Source organism: Struthio camelus, chromosome 1 (assembly GCF_040807025.1).
Source record: "Struthio camelus isolate bStrCam1 chromosome 1, bStrCam1.hap1, whole genome shotgun sequence".
In the NCBI taxonomy this organism is placed as follows: domain Eukaryota; kingdom Metazoa; phylum Chordata; class Aves; order Struthioniformes; family Struthionidae; genus Struthio; species Struthio camelus.
Genome location: NC_090942.1, coordinates 23,241,014 through 23,259,666, shown reverse-complemented (window position 1 = coordinate 23,259,666; position 18,653 = coordinate 23,241,014). Strand labels below are relative to the sequence as shown.

General features: G+C 48.6%; 1 protein-coding gene across 8 annotated transcripts in view; it reads left to right on the top strand.

Moving 5' to 3' along the window:
- The first annotated feature begins 6,969 nt into the window (after positions 1 to 6,969).
- PLXNB2 (plexin B2) overlaps positions 6,970 to 18,653 on the top strand; it is a 258,439-nt gene continuing 246,755 nt past the window's right edge. For 2 of the 8 annotated variants that reach the window (XM_068931638.1, XM_068931655.1), the window contains exon 1: positions 11,924 to 12,051. The gene's annotated coding sequence lies outside the window, so the exon portion shown is untranslated. Of the gene's footprint in view, positions 7,092 to 11,923; positions 12,052 to 15,545; positions 15,634 to 18,653 lie in introns of those variants that run through there. The other 6 variants (XM_068931608.1, XM_068931623.1, XM_068931644.1 and 3 more) reach the window with 6 other exon arrangements.

Genomic DNA, 18,653 nt, shown 5'->3' with positions numbered 1-18,653 from the left:
AGGGGTGTCGGGGCGGGAAGAGGCCGCAGGGCGTCCCTGCCTGCCCGCGGGAGCACGAGGGTCCCTGGGCGCCCGGGGAGCGACGGCCTCTGCGGAGCTGGCGCGCCTGGCCTCGGCAGCGAGCTTGCGGATGAACTGCTCGGTGCGTCCAAGTAAGAACGGCCTCAGGTCATCCGCAAAGGCCGGGCTGCCCACGTCATGCCGCCGCACGTCGGTGATGACAATACACTCCACCGCAGCGGCCAGCGTCTGGCGGATGCCAAAGAGGAGGCGCAGCTCCTGCTTCAGCCAAGGCAGCAGCCTCTGCAGCACGGCCGGGTTGCGGCGGAAAAAGGCGGCCGAGAGCTCCGGCAGGTGGTCGCCGTCGAGCTCTGCTGGCACCTGCCCCGCAGCGCGGTGCCCAGGGCGGTGGGAGTGCGGCCCCTGCTCCTGCTCCGGCGCCTGCCTCCAAGGGGCTCCCACGGGACGCGCCGTCCTCCGGGAGAGCGGGCTCCTGCTTCGGCCTGGCCGCCCTGCCTCCCTCCGCCGCAGCGCAGCCAACCCCGATGGCCCCGGCAGCCCGGGGCCGTCCTCAGGAGGGGACGGCGCCCGCGGAACGGAGGGATTTGGCTGCGGCGGGGCTGCCGGGGCGAGTGTCCAGCGCAGGTTGGGGAAGAAAGCGGCTCCCCACGGCTGGAAGCTGGCAACGGAGCCGCCTGCGGGAGGTCGGACGGCGAGCTCTTGGAAGTCGTCGTCCGCCGCCACCGAGTGCAGGATGGACCTGATCCGCTGTTTGCACAGGGGGCACTCGGCTTTGGTCTCAGACCAGCGCCGCACGCAGCCAAAGCAGAATTGGTGCATGCAGGGGTTCACAAACGCCGCGTTGTCCAGCCTGTCCAGGCAGATGGGACATGTTGCGGCTGAAGAGGCAGCTGTGGCCATGGTGGCTGCAGCGGGCTGGGGAGAGCTGCCGGGGAGGAGCTGCTCGCCCTCGGAGGCGCCCCAGCGGCTGCTGCCACGCTCTGGGAAGGAGAGAGACACCAGGATCAGTCTCAACCCTGGGGAGACGGGAGGCTGGTGCGGGGCCCGGCGGGTTGCCGGGGAGCACCAGAGCTGTGGCAGGAAACGGACAAAGAAACCCCGAAGAAGGCTAAGAAGAAGCTGCGTAAGCTGCTGCTTTCTGGTTGAGAGGAAACATCTCGGGCACTGTTGGCCTCTCCCCCAGGAGGGCTCAGCTGCACAACTGCTCTTCTTTGCTTTCTGCCCAACTGATGCCATGTGCACAGGCTTTCGAGCAGGCTTTTCTCCCGCTGCTGCCCCCCAGCACCACCCCAGCGCCCGCTCCCCGCACCTTCTCCCGGCCCGGCTCACCTCAGCTGCCGGTGACCTCGCGGAGCAGGCAGTGCGTCTGCTCGGTGCTCCCAGAGGCCCCTCCGCCCCCTCACGCACACGGGCCACGCGGGACGCCCCGCAGCCCCGGCAGCCCGGCACAAAGGGGGCAGAGACCAAAGGCGGCTCCTGGCTTCAGCACCGAGAGAGCAGCTGCAGATCCAAAGCAAAGATGCAGACACCCGCACCTCCACAAGGCCCGACCCTCCACGCCTCGCACTCGCGCTCACTCGCGCTCGCTCGGCAGGATCCTGGGGCGAACCGAGCTGGGCGAGACCCCGCGCGCGGGTAAAAGCCGGGAGAGCCATGAGGTCACAGAGCCTCGGGGCCACCTCACAAAGGGGCGCGCGCACCTCCCTCCCGCTCGCCCCCGCGGGTTCCTAGGGCTGCAGACCGGCAACCGTTCCGTCCAGAGAAACGGCGCCGTGCTGCCCGAAAGCTTCTCTCCGTTCCCCCGACTTTAGCTCCTCTCCCGGGGACTGCCAGAGACTCACCAGCTCCGTGCCCGGGGCGAGGGCTGTGTCTCTCCCGCAGCCCGTGAGGCGCCCCCCCCCCGGGCATGGCACACGTCTCCGGGCATGGCACACGTCTCCGGGCATATGCAGATGATGGCCTGATGGCCCGAGTCAGGAACTCCTGCCTCCCTTTGAGGCCGTGGGACAACAACCGCAAGGGTGTGCCCTCCACCCAGCAGGAGTGCTCGACCCTAGGGCCTTCCTCAGGTTGCTGATCCTCCAGCTCTCGCTCCTGCCCTTTCCTTGCTCCCCATGATTTTCTCCTTTCCGCAGGGGAACAGACCCGTGTTACCGTCTCCAGTGCAGCACTGATGCCTCCGCTTGCTGAAGGGGGATGTCCTCAGCCTCCCCCTGCGCTTGGCCGGGCCTTTTCGGGCTGGGTGTCACTGCTGGGTGCCTGCAGCCCCCTCGAGCCGAGAGAGGTGTTTCTCGAGGACCCCAGCCCGACGGGGGTCAACAGCCCAGCTCCCCTGCCAGGGCTGAGTTGGGCCCGGGGTCTCCAGCTCAGTCTTTGAAGGGTGAGACTCAGCCAGAAGTCACGGGCACTTTCCCCACCCTCCCGTTCAGGTGTCAGACACAAGTCTCGGCACTCCTGGGGGCTGTTTGCTCCTTCGTGCTGGCGCCCCAGCAGCTGAGGCCATGCTGTGCGTGGGAGAAAGGGAGGCCAAGATGAGTCCCTCTTCTGGGGGACTGGCGGGAGGCAGGAGGCGGAGGTGGGCCTCTCTTGCTCTCTAGGATTTTCTCCTCTCCGTGGGGGAAAGTGCCCGTGCCATTGCCTCCTCGTCTCTTACGTGCCAAAGGGGCTTGTGCTGGGCCAACCCCCCCCAGGGGGACGCTCTCCCTTTTCAGCCTGGGTTCGGTTCTGGGAGCCCGCAGCCTCCCTGGGCCCAAGAGAGAAGCGCCTCCGAGCTCCCGTGCCACAGGCAAAACAGTTTGGAGTCAGGGAATTTTATCCAGCTTAATTTACTGCCCACCAACACAAAGCTCTGACTATCGATTCCCATATGGAGAAAAAGAAGGACGCAAACCCCTTTACACAGGGTCAGGAACTTTTCCTGAGTCAAGGGAGGAAGTCTTTCCTCCTGCATGGAGAAAATAATTTCCTCATGTGAGGAGGGAAGCCTCTCGCTTCTTCTGCCCCTCCCCAAGCCTCCACAGAGAGCAGTGATGAGAGAGCTCCTAAAGTAATGTATTAAGGATGCTCTGACATCTGGGAATACAAGGACAATCAAAATTTTCTGTACACAAAAAGTGCTATTTTAATCATTTTAAAAGACCTGAAGTTGTTTTTTAGCCACTTAAGTTTTTCTTAGGTTATCGCCATGACCACAAGGCAACAACCTTACTTTCTAAAGGCTGGTAATCAATCATCTGGTTGTTTATCTGCCCATCAGCCCCCCATAAAAACGTCACAAGATATTGGCTGGTTGCAATCAAATGAATGAAAGAGGTAGAAGTCTCAAAGATAATTAAGTTCCCAGGGGGTTGTGAATATCAGTGACTACAGACTCAAATTAGTTTTCCAAAAGAGAGAAAGGCAGGAAGAACTCAGCTGCTGTCTGGCAGCAGCCAGTGGCCACCTAGGTGCAGGCAGGCCACCAACACGCACGTGGCTCGGCACCAGCAAGCACTGCCTCGCACCAACCTAGAAGAGATGTCACACAGAGCATGAAAGAGAGAAGGGAAGGAAAGGTTATAGCGGTGAGTGAGTCAGCCAGGAACCCACAGGAATCCGGGCTTCATTAGTTCTGTTGTTCGCGGAACAAGGTGCTTTTAATAATGACAGCTGGAAATTCTGATCTTTTTATAGGCCTCAAAGGTCTTGGCCATAGGAATGATACTGCACATTACCCTGCCTTAGCTAAAATTGTGAGAATTGACAGAGCTGGGAAAGGAAGCAGGAACAACGCACAAACATTGTCTGAGATATGAAAGATATTAATAGGCAGAGAAAAAAACAGAAGGGCATGCATAGCAATGAGTAGGTGATAACAAGGTGAGGAGAGAAAGAGGGAGCGGGGAAGGAGGAAATAAATAGGAAATTGAAATCTGGACCAGAGTCCTATTCACAGGCAGTTCCATTATCTCTGTCCCTACAATGGAAAGCAACAGAAGAAGGCTTTCACCCTTAATCAGCACACTGCGCATGTGGAAGTGCAGAGTGACAGTTAAGATCTTTGAGATTCTAGGAAGCTGTTAATCACTCTATCATTTACTTGTTGCTCTTTTCCAAGCAACTGTGTGTTTACGATTTTTTTTTTTTGATGAGTAGGGTGATAAGGAGTGGGGGAACAATCCTTTAATAGCAAATAGCAGTTTTTGATGTGCAGCTGTTTATCTGAGTTCACTGGGGAGTTATCTCTCTGTATCACATACTTTGCATTTAGGGAACTGAGCAAGCTGCATGCTTGCTGAATGCCTTGCTACACTTAGAGAAGGATGATGTGCTGGCTCCAAGGCAATGAAGGACCCATGGGAGGCAGAATAGCATCTTGTGAACACTTTGCACCTTCGTAGGCAGGCCGCATGCTGGATGACGTTGCACTGATTCATTTCAGCCTAGGATAACAAAAGTTATCCTGCATATGTTTGGGTCCCAGCTGAGGGGAACAAGGGCTGATATGCCATGCTTTAGCACACCCACACATGCCTAGCAGAAAGGCAACTTATGGAGACTTAGCAGAGCAGATAGATAGCTACCCTAGGATGGGATACTATATGGCCATCTTGAGCTCTAGTTAACTTTACAGTCCCTGTCACAGTAGGCAAGGTCAAACGCACCACAGGTAATTAGGAGATGAAGATTCAGCATGGCCTCACTTCACCAGCTCCTCTTCTGAATTAAATGAACTGTCACCATTGCTGTGTCTGTGTGTGTCTGTCTAGAAACCTAGAAAGGTTTCTAAAGAAATGGCTGTCATGAGGCCACAGCAACAGGAGCCAGAGGGAAGCATTCCAGCCGGAGGAAGCCATGTGGAGTGGCAGGGGGGTTAGGCTTAGAGCTGGGGCACCCACCATGAGGCAGCAGCAGTGTGGCAAGCAGTGTCGTCCTGGTCAGTGGCCACTGGATGGAGCAGGTGTGGGCCCAGTACTGGGCGCACCCCTCACTGTAGGGTGAGCAGGTCAAGAGCTCTGGAGCAGGACGGGTGGGGGGTGACAAATGCCAGAGCCACCAGCAAAAGCCCCTGGGACAGAGCATGCCCGGAGGCAGGGATTCACAGGCTGGAGCATAGGGAGAGATGCCTGGCCGGTAAGTCCAGGGCATTCTGCCAAAAGTTTGGGCTCAATCTGGCTATATGCCCAGAAGTTGAAAAAGCAGCCTGGAAAGTGAGGTCCTACTGAGCCCATTAGCAGCCTGTGAGCTCCTCTGTCCTGGATCCCTCCCAGAGCTTGCAGGACAGGACTAACCCAATTTTCCTAAGGAAGTCTCATCTCCCTTCTCTTCAAGTTCCCCTTCTTTCCTGATGAAACTTAACAGGTGGGGGGGATCCAGTTTTTCTGTCCCAGAATGCGAAAATACTCCAGAACTATGCCAGAGCAGTTCTTTCTCACTGTGCGGTGAGAAAGACTTCCTTACCCTGTCAGGTAAAGAGCAGGAAAAAAGCCAAAGAAGGATGAGGGCCTGCTCCTGGAGGTCAGCAAAAAGCGTGGAGCAGGTTCATGAAACCTGAACCAGTAGAAAGTCTGCCTCCTAAAGGCAAAACCCAACAAAACACCACATAATGTTTGAACGGCTCTAGCCTGCAGTTAGAGGGAGGCTGCACTTTCATGGAGAAGGCCTGAAAGCCACATTTAACATCTCATTGAAGAGCCTGTCACTTTTTACTCTTGCCCAGGCTTCTGAGCTGATTTTTATTTATTTGGAGTTTGTTTTTGTTCTGAGAAACAGGGACAATTTTTCTGAGAAACAGGGACAATTTTTCAGGAACTTGCAGGTGCCATTTGAGAACTGTGGCTTTCTGACTCTCTCTCTTATCACTTCAGTGAGAAGCCTAACACACAGATTGTTTGACAGAACTGTACTCGAAGTGCCAACAGCAGCTTAATTAAATACTCTTTGCCGCATTGCTGGTCCATGTTTGAGGGACAGAAAGCTCTAAAGCCTAAACAATTTGCCGAAAGGCCACTTGAGCCATTCTTCTAAAATATCCCCCTTTTTAAAAGGTAATCCCTATGTTAATTATAGTCAAGACAAATGGGATATCTAAATGTGGAGATCATGTGGTTTTGCACACAGGTGGGGTAGAAAGCTCCAGTTTGCACATTCCTGGAGGAAAAGGAGAAATTTGCACATTCTCTAGTAGCAGTGTGCTTGAGAAGGGGAAAAAAGACCTTTGGAAACAGAGATTATAGGAAGAGTTTAACCGAAAAGGATACACGCTGTACTATTTTAAGTTCACTAACAATTGTGCCGGGGATGTATTTTGGGCTCCTCAACGACAGGACAAGGTATGCAGCAGGAGAGGCGAACTCGGGAGCCCTGGAGTTCCTGTCTCGCTGCTCAGAGGAGGAGGAGGAGGAGGAGGAGGAGGAGGAGGAGGAGGAGGAGGAGGAGTGGAAATGGGTCTGTTCTACTCAGGAGCTTCGCCAAACCACCACCGGAGCAGGCGACGTACCCCAACGCCTTTAACTACGGAAAAACACAGAGACCCTTTCCAAGCGGTCTCCGCTGCCCGGGCCGCCCTGCCCCGCCGGAAAGCGCCGCGCAGGCCGGGGCCGGCCCGTTTCGGCGCCGTCGCTGCGCTCCGCGCCAGCAGCGCGGACGAGGGTTACGCGGAGGCGCAGGGAAGAGGCGGCGGGGCAGGGCAGGGCAAAGCAGCCCGGCGCGGCGGGGCTGCACTGCGCTCCGCGACGCGGCGGGGAGGAGGGCCGCCCCCCCCGCCCCCTCCGCGCTCGGGGCTCCGCGGGAGCGCTCGGCCCCTCCGCGGCCGCGCCGCCTCTGCCCGGCCGGCGGGCAAAACAATGCGGAGACGGGAAGGGAGAGAAAGTGCGGCTCGTTCCTCCTCCTGGCGCTGTCTGGTTTTCGCTGCAGGAGACAGCGCGGCAAGCGGATCCTGACCAGGGGCAGGGGGTGGAGAGAGGCGGAGGAGGAGGACGGAGGGAGGGAGGGAAGGAGGGACGAACGGGAGCCTCTCTCCTTCCCTGGGCTGTTTTTTTCAGTTTCCTGTCTCGCATTGTGCTCACAGCGGATATGTGCTGCGCCTACAGGTGTGTCCCCTCCTCGCAGCTTTTCTCTGGCTCCCCGGCGTAGGCTCGGGCTGTCGGGGGGCGGCGGCGGCGGATCGCGATCGTCATGTGATGAGTGATTTCTCTCGGGGCGGTTTCTCTCTCCTCTCTCTCTCTCTCTCTCTTCCTCCCCTTCCTCTCTCCCTCTCTCCTCCTTCCTCTCGGAGGACTCGAGCGCGGCTGCTGCTGTGGCCGGGGCATGGGCAGCGGCCGGGGGCTGCCGTAGCGCCGGGCGCCTCGGCCGAGCGCGCTGCCGCCGCCCGCTCCGCGCTGCCCTGCGCGGCCGGACCCGCGGGGCGCGGCGCGGCCGCTCCGCCTGGCCGGCTCCGACGGTCCGCGCCCGCGGGGAGCGCTCCTGCCGGCGCCGACACCTGTTGAAGGTAACGCGGCCCCCTCCCTGCGGCTGCGCGCGGCGGGCCGGGGCCGCGGGGTGGCTTGCGCGGCTCCGTCCCTCCTCTTCTCCGCGCCGCCAGGCTGCTGAGCCGCGGGTCGAGCCGCTCCCCCTCCTCGGTGGCCGCGGAGCGGCCGCGGGGCAGGGCGGAGCGGGGACGGCGCGGACGGGGCTTTCCTCCGCGCCCCATATGGCTTTGATTAACCCGCGGCTCCGCACTTCGAGCGCGGTTCCTAACCAGCCGCGCAGCGCTGGGAGGAGGCGCGGCTCTGCCCCGCGGCTGCGCGGCGGCTCCGCGGGCGGCTCCTCCCCCGGGAGCGGGGGCGTCGGTGCCCGGCGGGGCTCGGTCCCCTCGGCTGCAGCGCGGCCCCGGCCGTGCAGCCCCGTTGCTGCTCTCGGGAGCTTCATGCCCGCCGCATCCCGGCGGGGTGGCGAGCCCCGCTCTGCGGCTCGCCCGGTCCGCGCGGGCTCTGGCTCAGGCACGAAGTTGGGCTTTCCTGCAAATGCCTTTTGTCTCTCTAGACAGGCAACGCAACTTTAAACTTTCTTTCCAAGCTGTCGATTAGCTATACTGTACTTTGCTCGTGTTTGGTGCAGGCGAATGGCACTGCGAGGCCAGAGCGCTCGTGACTCAAAGCGTAGTTATTCGAGAGCTGCAAAACACCTCTGCCCTCCTCTGCCTGCCTGGGCTGTACCTGCGACTTTGTGACTTTATCTTCTCTGAGGTTGCGTCAGTCTCTGTGACACCCTAAAACAGAAAGGGTTGGAGGGAATTGTCTGGGTCCTTGAGAGTTAGTCAGACACTTGTGTGAAGATACAAAAACGAGCTGTAAGTTTATTGTGCCTCTGCAGTCTCGCGATCGGTAGCATTGCCTTTGTGGTCTGTGTATTACGATGCTACAGACCTATCCTGACTGCTGAGCTCCGGTCAGAGAATGAAAACTTGCTTGTGAGGGAACTTAATGCTTTTGTAACTAATATTGTTACCTTGAATGTGAGGGTTGTTTAACTTACTGAACACCAGAGGGAACTCTGAATAGGTAATTCATTCAAGAGAGATATGTGCTTATTTTATTATTTATGTCTTCAATACAATGGAATCTAAAAGGAAGCTACGGACAGTAAGTAATAGGTTGCTAGCTACAATTGGCCTGAGCTTTCTTTGCAGTTTCTTTAAGGTTATCAGACTCAAAGCTGGACTGAAAATTCTTTCCTTCCCTTTCAGCATGTGAAATACATCACTGGCCCTGCAGGAGCAGGGCTGTGTACCATGCCCTACACAAAACAGCTGGGTGACCCATTAGCTGTGAGCTAGGGAGCATGATTGTGTGTATGTGTTGGGCCGTCCCTTAACGCTCTGCTTGCCTCTTGGCTTGTGAGACAGGATTTTGTACACTTGGTATGGGACTGCTGGCTGGAGTGGGAAAGCCAGAGCAGAGCATGCTTCCAGCCAAAACAAAAGGGAGGAAGTCTGCTTCCGAGGCTCTAGTGGCTTCACCTCATTGCTTTTAAATATTTGTGGTTCTGAAGCCCTGGTGGGAACCTAATATGATTGAATGTGAACTGGAAAATCATCTCCACTAGAAAATATTATTCAAACCAGTACAGTAAGTAAGTGATGGCAGTGTTTGGAAAAAGACTTTGAATGGAGAATTCTGATGATAAAAGCTGTGTAGCAGATCTTTTTAAATGATCTGATATGACTGGAAGAAGCTGATATCAGCCTACCAAAAGGTGATGCTGTACTCTAATAAAATAAACCTCAAAACACTCACCTGAAGCTTTCAATGCCCTTGATAATCTATTACAGTTTGGGTGGGGGGAGGGAGGAGACATCCAGACCTCTCTGATACTCCAGGTTTTTAAATATGGGAAGGATAACATAATAAAAACACTCATGACTCTGAGTTATGTTCCAGTAGCTGAATCATCCAGCTGTTCATCCTGTCCCTTTGCCAGAGGTTACTTTGCCATTCAGCTACGTTTGCTATTGGAGTTTGAATCCACTTTTCAGCTGCCAGAGTTTACAGCCTGGCATGTTATTGTAAACTGTATTTTATGGCTGTTCACGTTAGCACATAATGTTGTAAAGTCCAGTAGCATGAACATCCTGTTTGTCCCTCTCTTCTGGCAGAGAGACAAGGAAAACAGCTGGGGTCAGCTAAATCCAGCTGCAATCGTGAATTGAAGCCCTCAAGCACCTATCTTTTTTTGAAATGGCGTTTTCCTAGCAAATGTTAGTGGTGACTGAAATGAACTACCTCTGTATTGATGAGTATGGAGAGTGGGGAGGCAGCTCTGCACAAGAAGCGATTGTATAACATTCCTGATGGTTTCATCATAGCAACCAATTTTCTGTGTTTCGGAGGAGTGTAGCAAGCAGTCCACCTGAGCAATCTCCCCCCCCCCCCCCCCCGAAGCATTCTGGGAGTTAACAAGTGAACAATATGTTTTTTCTTTTAGCCAAGCCTTGCTTTGTACATCTAGCTTAAAAGCCTATTGTATAAAATATCCTTGCTATTCTGCCTGAATCTTCCTACAGATATCTTTGGAAGAGGGATAAAGGCTTTAAATAGGTCTGCAAAATTTGAAAGTTGTTTGCTTTGCATATAGAAGCTTCCTAATATCAAATCTACATTTTGAAAGAAGAGTTTTTCATGAATGCCTGTTAACAACAACAAAAAATTCCATGGACTTGTTGCTAACTTGGATTCTGGCTTGGTTTTGAGAAAATGGATCATGCATATTTATTTTTTTAATGAAGATGTAATCCTAATCATTTATATTTCTGTAACGTCTGTAGTTTTGAGCTTTTTCATGCGCTTTTAAGTTATTTATCATATGAAGCAGTGAATGAAGGTATTTATTACATTAGTGCCATATTCTGAATATTGAATTACAATTGTAAAATTAAGGTAACAAGCTTAAATTAGGGTTTGCAACTTTAAAGTCTTGCCAGCAAGCAGATAATGACAACATTAACTGCTAGTAAAGTAATTGCTACAGTTCTTTTACTGTCATTTTGTTCTCGCTTTCCTCCAATCAGACTGTTCTGTAGACAGATAATGAATATTCACCAGAATAGCTTGGCATTGTCACTTATGCAATTCCTCATCAGATCCAATGTGTTGGTGATCCAGTGTACACTTGATTAAACACACTTGATTTATGCAAACAAAAACTGTAGGTCCTTCTTTAAGTAAAGTTAGCACCTGCATAGCTGTCAGTGAGACAAGAGTCTAAATAACTAAAATGGAATTAAGTAAGCAACCCAAACATAGTGTTGCTCCTACTTTTTTACTTTTATCTTTTTGTTGAACTGAATAGTAGATAGTTATTTTCCCTTTTTCTCACAGGTTTCCTCATGCATTTACAGCAGGGAGCTGTAAAGCTCAGCTTATACCGAGTGGAATACTCTTAGGTTTAAATGATTTCCATTAAAATTAAGAAAGAAGAAAGCCATTCTGTTGTAATTAGAATTAGCAGAGTGTTACTTAGAAAGAAAAACTCTTAAATATGAGGCCAGCTTGGAGCTGACATTGGCCTGTTAATCGTTGTTAAAATAAATAAAGGAGCATAGCCTAACCCCCCAATAGGGGGGTGTCTGTTTTAAAAATATGGTATTTGGATAGTCAGTGTCTTACTCCTACTTCTTGCCTGGTCAAACCTCACATTGACAATGTGGAAATAATGAGTTGAAGAATAGCCATTTCGTCTACCCGGCAGTGGCTGAGGGTTACGAAAAGCTTTCTAACTGTCAAAAAAACTGCTCAGAGCTGGCCGTAGGCAGAGGCCATGGAATCCTTGCTTCTCAAAGCTGTGAAAAAACCCACAGTAGATGCAAGCTGGGGAGGGCATGTGCTCACCCTAGCCCTGGGGCAGCAGGGTGGACTAGAGAGCTCTTTGGAGATCCCTGCAGGGTGAGTTATTCATGCAGATGGTAGTTTGCTTGCTCGCTAATACTGTTTCTCAGTTTCTGTCTCTTGTTAGTTTTTGGATAAGTTTTGGACTTCTTCAAATTTCTTTCTATTTTTTCTGACAAAGAGATGGTTACTTGCTGAAGTAGTGTCCAAAAGTACTTGTGCTAAACGAATATTAGTAATGATGATTTAAAAAAGATGGAGCTAACTTGATAGCCAGCCCTTGCCCAATTACTCAAACTCTCACTGCTGTAGTGAGCAGCAGAATTTGTCCCTGGGGTGTGTAAGCAGAGCCACAGTCCCAGGTCACGCATCCGCTGGGTCACGCCGCTTCTGTCTGGAATTCAGCTCCTGCGAGCTGGCGCTGGTGCCAGCTTGGCTTGATGATTAGCCACGGCGGGACTCCCCTCTGCAGCGTCCCGTGTCTCGGCAGCAGCCTGCAGCACAGAAAGAGCCAGCCCACCCCTTCCAAGTCGCTTCCTGCCTTGCTCCGTCTTTGTATTTACCGTCCAGGTTTCTGCCTTTCTGGGTTCGCATTAGGCATGTGGCCTTCCACGACCTGCTCTCAGACAAAACGGCTATGCGATACTGGGAACAAGTGGAATTGGTCGTTTTGCTTTATCGGATCAAGGTGCGTCTTCCTCAAAAATGACATAGCTAATTAAAATCTTATTTCTGTTGTCTTGCTTTTCTCAGTAACTGGCATCACTAAATTAAGGTCTCAAGTTAAAAAGTAGAGGAATTTTGGTAATTTCCACTGAACCAATTTTGTATTACTTGATAGTCACGGTTTCCTTTATGGAGCAGATATGGCATCTCTTTTTTTCTATTTAAAGTTGTTTCAGATCTTCCTCAATCTTGCAACAAACTAGGATGCTGTAGAGAAACTTTGGCTCTAAGCTGTCGTTCTTATACTTTTGTGCAGGATCTGCACAGATAGACCTGCAGAGACCGTTCTGCCAGATGAAGTACTTAAGAACTGTCTATGATCATCATACTTTATTTTTCTTTATTTTTAATATAAAATCCATGTTGGGGGACACTTAAACTGAATTGTTAACATACTTTTTCTTCTTCTGTTTTAGATATGTTCATTCTTCTGTGTGAATAGGTCTGCAGGTCTGGCTAGCGTACTTCTTGTTAAGATGGGTGGGATTTGAAGGACGCACTCATAAACCTGACACTAATCTTCCTGTGTCTAGAGAGATAGGGTGATAGCTGGGTCTCTTGTAGAAGCCATGTAGAAGCTGAGACTTCTCACGTTTCAAGCTTAGCCCTCTCTCTATACAAATTGAGTATATGTTAAATATATAGAAATTTTAGGAGTGAATTCCACATCTTTCACCCTAGAATTCTTGCTAATTTATATGGTTTAAGAAGAGATGGTGCTGCTTTGTGAAGAATGTATGTAATTCCTGTATGTAAAGAAAACTGTTGTAATCCTTATTCCGTCCCTGCTTAGAATTTATAAAGGAACAGTTCTTTAGCCAGTGTTTATTCAGTGTGGAAATAGCAATTATTCAAATGTATTCAGGCACAGGAAGAAAGTAAAGGGCAGTAAACGTAAAACACATTGATTTGGTAAAGTGGTGCAACAAAAATGCAAGGTGAGGTCTCCCATCTAGAATCAGAAAGACAATTTAATAATCTTTTCCTTGGACATCGCTATAAAGACGCGTGTCTTTGGCCTCGGCATACACAGCAAATACAAACCGTTATTCTTCCCTGAGGAAGCGTGACACTTGGAAGAGTTAACAGTAGTGGACCACTGTTTCCTTCAGTGTGTAATAGTTACTTAGTCAGTCTTTTCTCTTTAACAGATCTGGTTATGTTTACTGTAACGAAAAGTCCAACTATGCAGCTTCTTTCTTAAATATATCAGAAGACTATTAGTTTATATGTTAATATGTGCCACACCGTATGTTAAGCTTGTCTGCTGTGTTCATTCAATCAGTTTAAGGCAAGCGAACAGAAACTTGATGTTGGGCCTATAAAATTTTAAGGCAATGAAAGCAGTAGTTTAACCTCTTCTATTTTCCAGTCTTGTGGAAGTAGTAAGTATTAAAAAAACAAACACCTTTAAAAAGTTTCATGTGTAGTTTTGATTCATAGCAGCAGCAGCTGAATTTTTTTCCTCTCGTGAGTTAGTTAACGGCCCGTGTAAACCTTAATTGTAATCATAATGCGTATACTTCACTCTTCTAGGTATAAATTACAAACCTGTAGAAGCAACTGAAAAGGATGACTTTTAGGGTATTTATTTTTCTTCCCATGGATGTGAAATGAAGTTCTATTTTTTTTAATGCGAAAGGCTTTTCACTCAAGCAGAAAGTGTCTTCAAAAGTACTTGGGAGAAGTTGTTGTAGAATCTATAACTCTGTAGCCATGAAGCTTATTTCGTGACTGAGGAATATGTATTTTCCATCTAGTCCAGGTGTTGCCTCCTTCTGCCCACCCAAACTGTTGAGATGAGACACCGAAAGACTTTACTTATATTGGCAGCCCCCCACCACTAAGTGATGGTATGAGTTTACTTATTAGTACTTTGGATGAAACTCAAGAGAGGTGCCTTTTATGTTAAGTGACAGATGGTCTCTTCATTTGACATTTAACTGTTGGAAGATCTGCAAGCATTTCACAGTCCATTGTGCATTTAATCCAGTGTTCAGTAACATAAATTAAAATGCAGAGTAATATCATTCCTTCTTTTTCCCTCTTTTTTTTTTTCTTTTCATCCCAGAGATTGTCACTCAGAGTTTAGGGTCAAAGGTGCCATCAAGTCCCACAGTTGTTTGACCATCTTGCCTAGCTCTTGCACCGTGAGCCCAACAGCTGCCTGGGCTAAAGCATATCTCATTCTGAAGACACTGAAGAAAAAGACAAGCTATTGCTTGAAGAAGTTTTTTCCTTTGTTCCTCCTCAGATGTATATCTCGTTTCTTTCAGGGACCTTCTGTACCTTTGACATGCATCTGTTGAACCCTGATGTTTTCTCATGGCCTAATTAAATAGTTTTTTTTTAAACTAGTATTTTTTACCTTCAGGATGATCAAGTGATCAAACAAGCTGTCAGTAGTCTGTGTGACTTATCAGAAGGACTGAATCTTTAAATATGATTATACATTAAGCTTCTTCCCCCTCACCCCCCACCCCTCTTCATCCCAACCTCTAGATGCTGGTTGTTTTTAAGACTCTGCTCTGTAGGTTCTCTAATTTTCAGCATCTTTTTAGAGTATTGACTGCAGGACTGGATGCAGTAATCCAGTTTCACTCATTGCAGTTACATACCCCACCCTACCTTCATTCAGTATTTCCATTCACTCTCATATTTATGCATTTGTGAACCTCATTAGACCTTTTAAAACCAACGGAAGCTCTCGCTGTGGTGCGTAGTTGCATCTGTGATGACCTCCACATCCTTTCTGGCTTCCTTGCCTCTTCAGGATACGGTTGTCTGATTTGCAAACCTTGCCTTCATTCCTTGGATACGTATATCTGCATTCAGATGTCTTAAGACTGTTTTGGTTGGAAAGCACCCAGCTTGAAAAGTAGTAGAGATAACTCTATGTGATATCCTTGCTATTGTTATTTAGCATGCTACCAATTCATGTAACCCACTAATTTTATCATCAAGGATATATTCATTTCCAGGTAGCTAATGAAACTGTTAAGTCGTATTGAAATATAATTCCAATCACTGTGAATTGCAGTAGAAACACTGCAGTTCCATGGTAATATTACTCAGAAGTGTCAACTTTCTTGAGAGCTTTCAGTTAGCTAATTTTTCATCTATTTAGCATATCTTTTTGATATTCTATAGTGCTAGTTCTTAAAAGCAAGTTGATTTGATGTTTGTTGACTGTTATGACACTCCTCTCTTTTAAGTCTTCATTTGCTGAACTCAATGTGGAATCAGTGGATTTTGCCTTCTTTACTCTTGCCCCTTGCGTTTGTACAGATGAAAATGAGGAATTTTCTATGATCTCTTGAGATGCTGACTCCAAAATTATTCTTTGCCTAGGATACCCAGAAACCCACCAAGCAGGCTATTTCTCTTTAGTTGTGTATTTTGCCCACTCTCATATCTTGTGTCTTATCTGAAGCATCTTTCCTGCTTCTCTCCCAGCAGGAACAAGTACGTGTCAAAAGGCACTTCTTCCTGGAAGCTCTTTGCGCAGAAGCCTGAGCCCCAAGAGCTGTCTTGCGCTGCTCAGGTGGGCTAAGAAATCAGTCATACTCAGGTTTTACCTCCCTTCATGCATCGACAAAAGAGATGCCCTCGTGGGGTTTATGTGCTTTAGGCTGACGTTGAGATATTGTGCAATAGTTCAGCATGAAAAAGTATTTACTTCATAATTCTCCTGATTTAATAGTGATTTTAATGCATTTTTTTATACCTCCTGAACCCGTGGTATCAAGTGATATTAAGCAAATTGTGAGTGTGAATCATCTCCAAGGTAACTTTGTTATCAAAACATAGTATCTCAGTTGCTCAGAGTAACACTTTCTGCTTGTCTAATTGCAATTTTGCAGTCTGTGTTGCTTATACCGCTGCTGTTCAAATTATTGCGTACAGGTGTACTTGGTAAGGACTTTCCAATTTACTTTTCCCAGTTGTGGCAATTAGTTATTATCTTTTCATTTTGATCCTGAGGCCTGTAAATAAATAAGTACAGTTTAGAAATGTAAACAACCTCATTGAAACTAAACTCATCATGGTATTTTCTGCCCCTGATAATTTGAAGAGGCAGCCTGTGCTTTTTGTTGTCAGTGGCATAATTAATCTGCTTGAATTGTACTTGAACGAGAACTCTGATATCAGAAGAGGGTTTTAGCAACCTTGGAAAACAGGAACTTTTGGGTGAGGCAGCACTGAAGACTAGTGATGTGAGGAGGTCCCTGTACACTATTTTTAAGCTCGCTGGGAAGAGACTGGTAAATCCTTGGCCAGAAGCGGCTATATACTTGCTTCCTTTTTCTCCCTCTCACAGATTTTTCAGCTTTGCACACACCTTTCATGTGGAATAAATCAGCAAGGTCAGGTTATTTGCTGTTACGTGTCTGTCTCTCTCTAAAACTGAGATACTCCTACACTGTGCTAATAGTTCAATGGTATCTGTCTGACAGAACAGGCTTATCTGCTAAAATACAGCAAGAAAGCAGGGTTGCCCTGTGTGTAGGTTTGGTGTCCAGAATGTCACGAATGTGGTCCACCGAAAGCAATGCGGTCTGGCAGGTTCTTTGGCTGGTGACTCCATGCAGTCTGGTTTTGTTTCTGCCTTTAGCAAGTAATTTCATTTCCCTATGTCTGTTTTTTGTTTTGTTTTGTTTTGTTTTACATTGCTTCTTTTGGGGGAATTTTGGGAACTCTATAGATGAAAAGTACAATTTAATAGCATTTTGGTCCTATCTAGGTAGGGCAAGTGGCTGCTGCAGCATTCCTTCTTGACCAGGAAAGGTGAGGACCCACTTACTCCATGAGCTGTCCCTCATCCTCATGCCCAAAGCCCCGTATGCAAAAGGGAGCCTGTATGCCCGGTTTTCCTGGCTTGAGCAAAGCCTTCTTTCTATGAAGCGCTCTCACATCAGGCTTTCTGTACCAACGAGGTGCTTTGGCACAGCAGAGAGTGTTTCTGTTCCAAGTGGGTTAGGAGCGCGCGTTGAGCGTTGTTCACTGATACGAAGTCTTTGGTCTCAGCTCTTCCTTAAGTAGTTCCTGACATCACTGGCCTACAGCTGCCTGTTGCTGTTTCCTTGCCTGTGCTTCCATGACTGTTTTGTAGAGCTATGTATGGTCTGGGCAAGAGAACGTGACCTGGCATTATACTGCATTATATGTACTTGTTATATGATTTTGAAAAGATTTTTTTTGAAAGTTTGATCGCATCTCTGATCTGTTTCACAGCACAGCCCCGCAAACACGTGTGCTCCTGCAGTGCAGGAGCAAGAAACTGCAAGGTGGAAAGGAGGATTCAAGACCTGCTCAAGCTAGTAGCGTTGCAAATCCTGTGTATTATCCAGCTGTGACTGCGTCTATAGCTCTCTTCCCTTCTTGCCTGTGCCCTCCTGGGTGGTGGCCCTATTAGTGAGGGAAGAGGAGGTTTTTGCAGGTAAAGTTAGGGAGTTGTGGCCGACGCTTTCAATAGCAGAGATGGCCTTTTGTGGTTTATTTACATTGGGAATAATATGAGGTGGCTTTAAATTGAGTACAGCCATTTTACAGAGAACTCGGTATTGCCTGGGGTGCCTATGGACTTCATGGGGGAAGGGAGAGCAGGCCAGCGTTCTCAGAGCCCATCGGTTTTGTTCCTTAGCTAACGACCTCCTGTGCTAGTGGTATGGTGTCAACCATCCATATAGTCATTTCCTTTTCCCTCTTACCTCATTTTTTAAGACTTTGCGCTTGGATCTTGTAAATGGGGTGATAATTTCAGAGCAAACAGTTTCCAGTTCCTTCTTGCCAACTTTTGCCCACAAGGTATGCAAAGTAAACAGAGCAGTTAGGAAATTAGTTTTGTACCTTCCCTCTGATGGCAAGGCATCTCAGGATGTCTCTTAGCTCTTTAAGTAATGAATAAAGTGTGAGAAAGAGACTGTCATACCAAAGCTGCATTTTAATGTATGGAGCCATTGCACAGATCATTAATATTCTTAGGAAGCTTTAGGAAAACCTTGTAAAATGTGAGGCTTTTAAAAGTCTTAACTATTCATCTACTGAACACAAAAATATTTTACTGCTTGCAGCAGAGAAAGAAAGTTGAAAGTATATTGAAAGTTGAAGTATGTAGAATGGGGGAAGAGAAGTATGGGTAATTTTCTCCCCATAAAAAAAAAAAAAGTGTAATGAAGCGAATTTTACCTAAATATGAGCATTCTTAACTACATTATGTTCCTAGAAGAAACTTGGATGATAGCACCTGGAAATCCTTCTAATGCATAAGTATAGTTGTAAAACCATAGGTTCAAGATTTTAAAATGGCAGGTATACAGCTGTCACATTGTGCGATACTTGTAATAAAATATGTGAATGTACAGTCAGGCTGTGCTATCATGTGCCATGATGGTGTTTTTACAGAAGGAGAAAGTGTAGGCAACTATTAAAAAATCACACTTGGAAAAATTGAACTACATAAAGAAATGGTTAAAGCTTAAATTTTATTTTGGCTCTAGCCTAGACACTGAACAGCCTTTGCCAGTTAAGCAATAGCAGAACCTGTTAAATGTGAAAACTAGA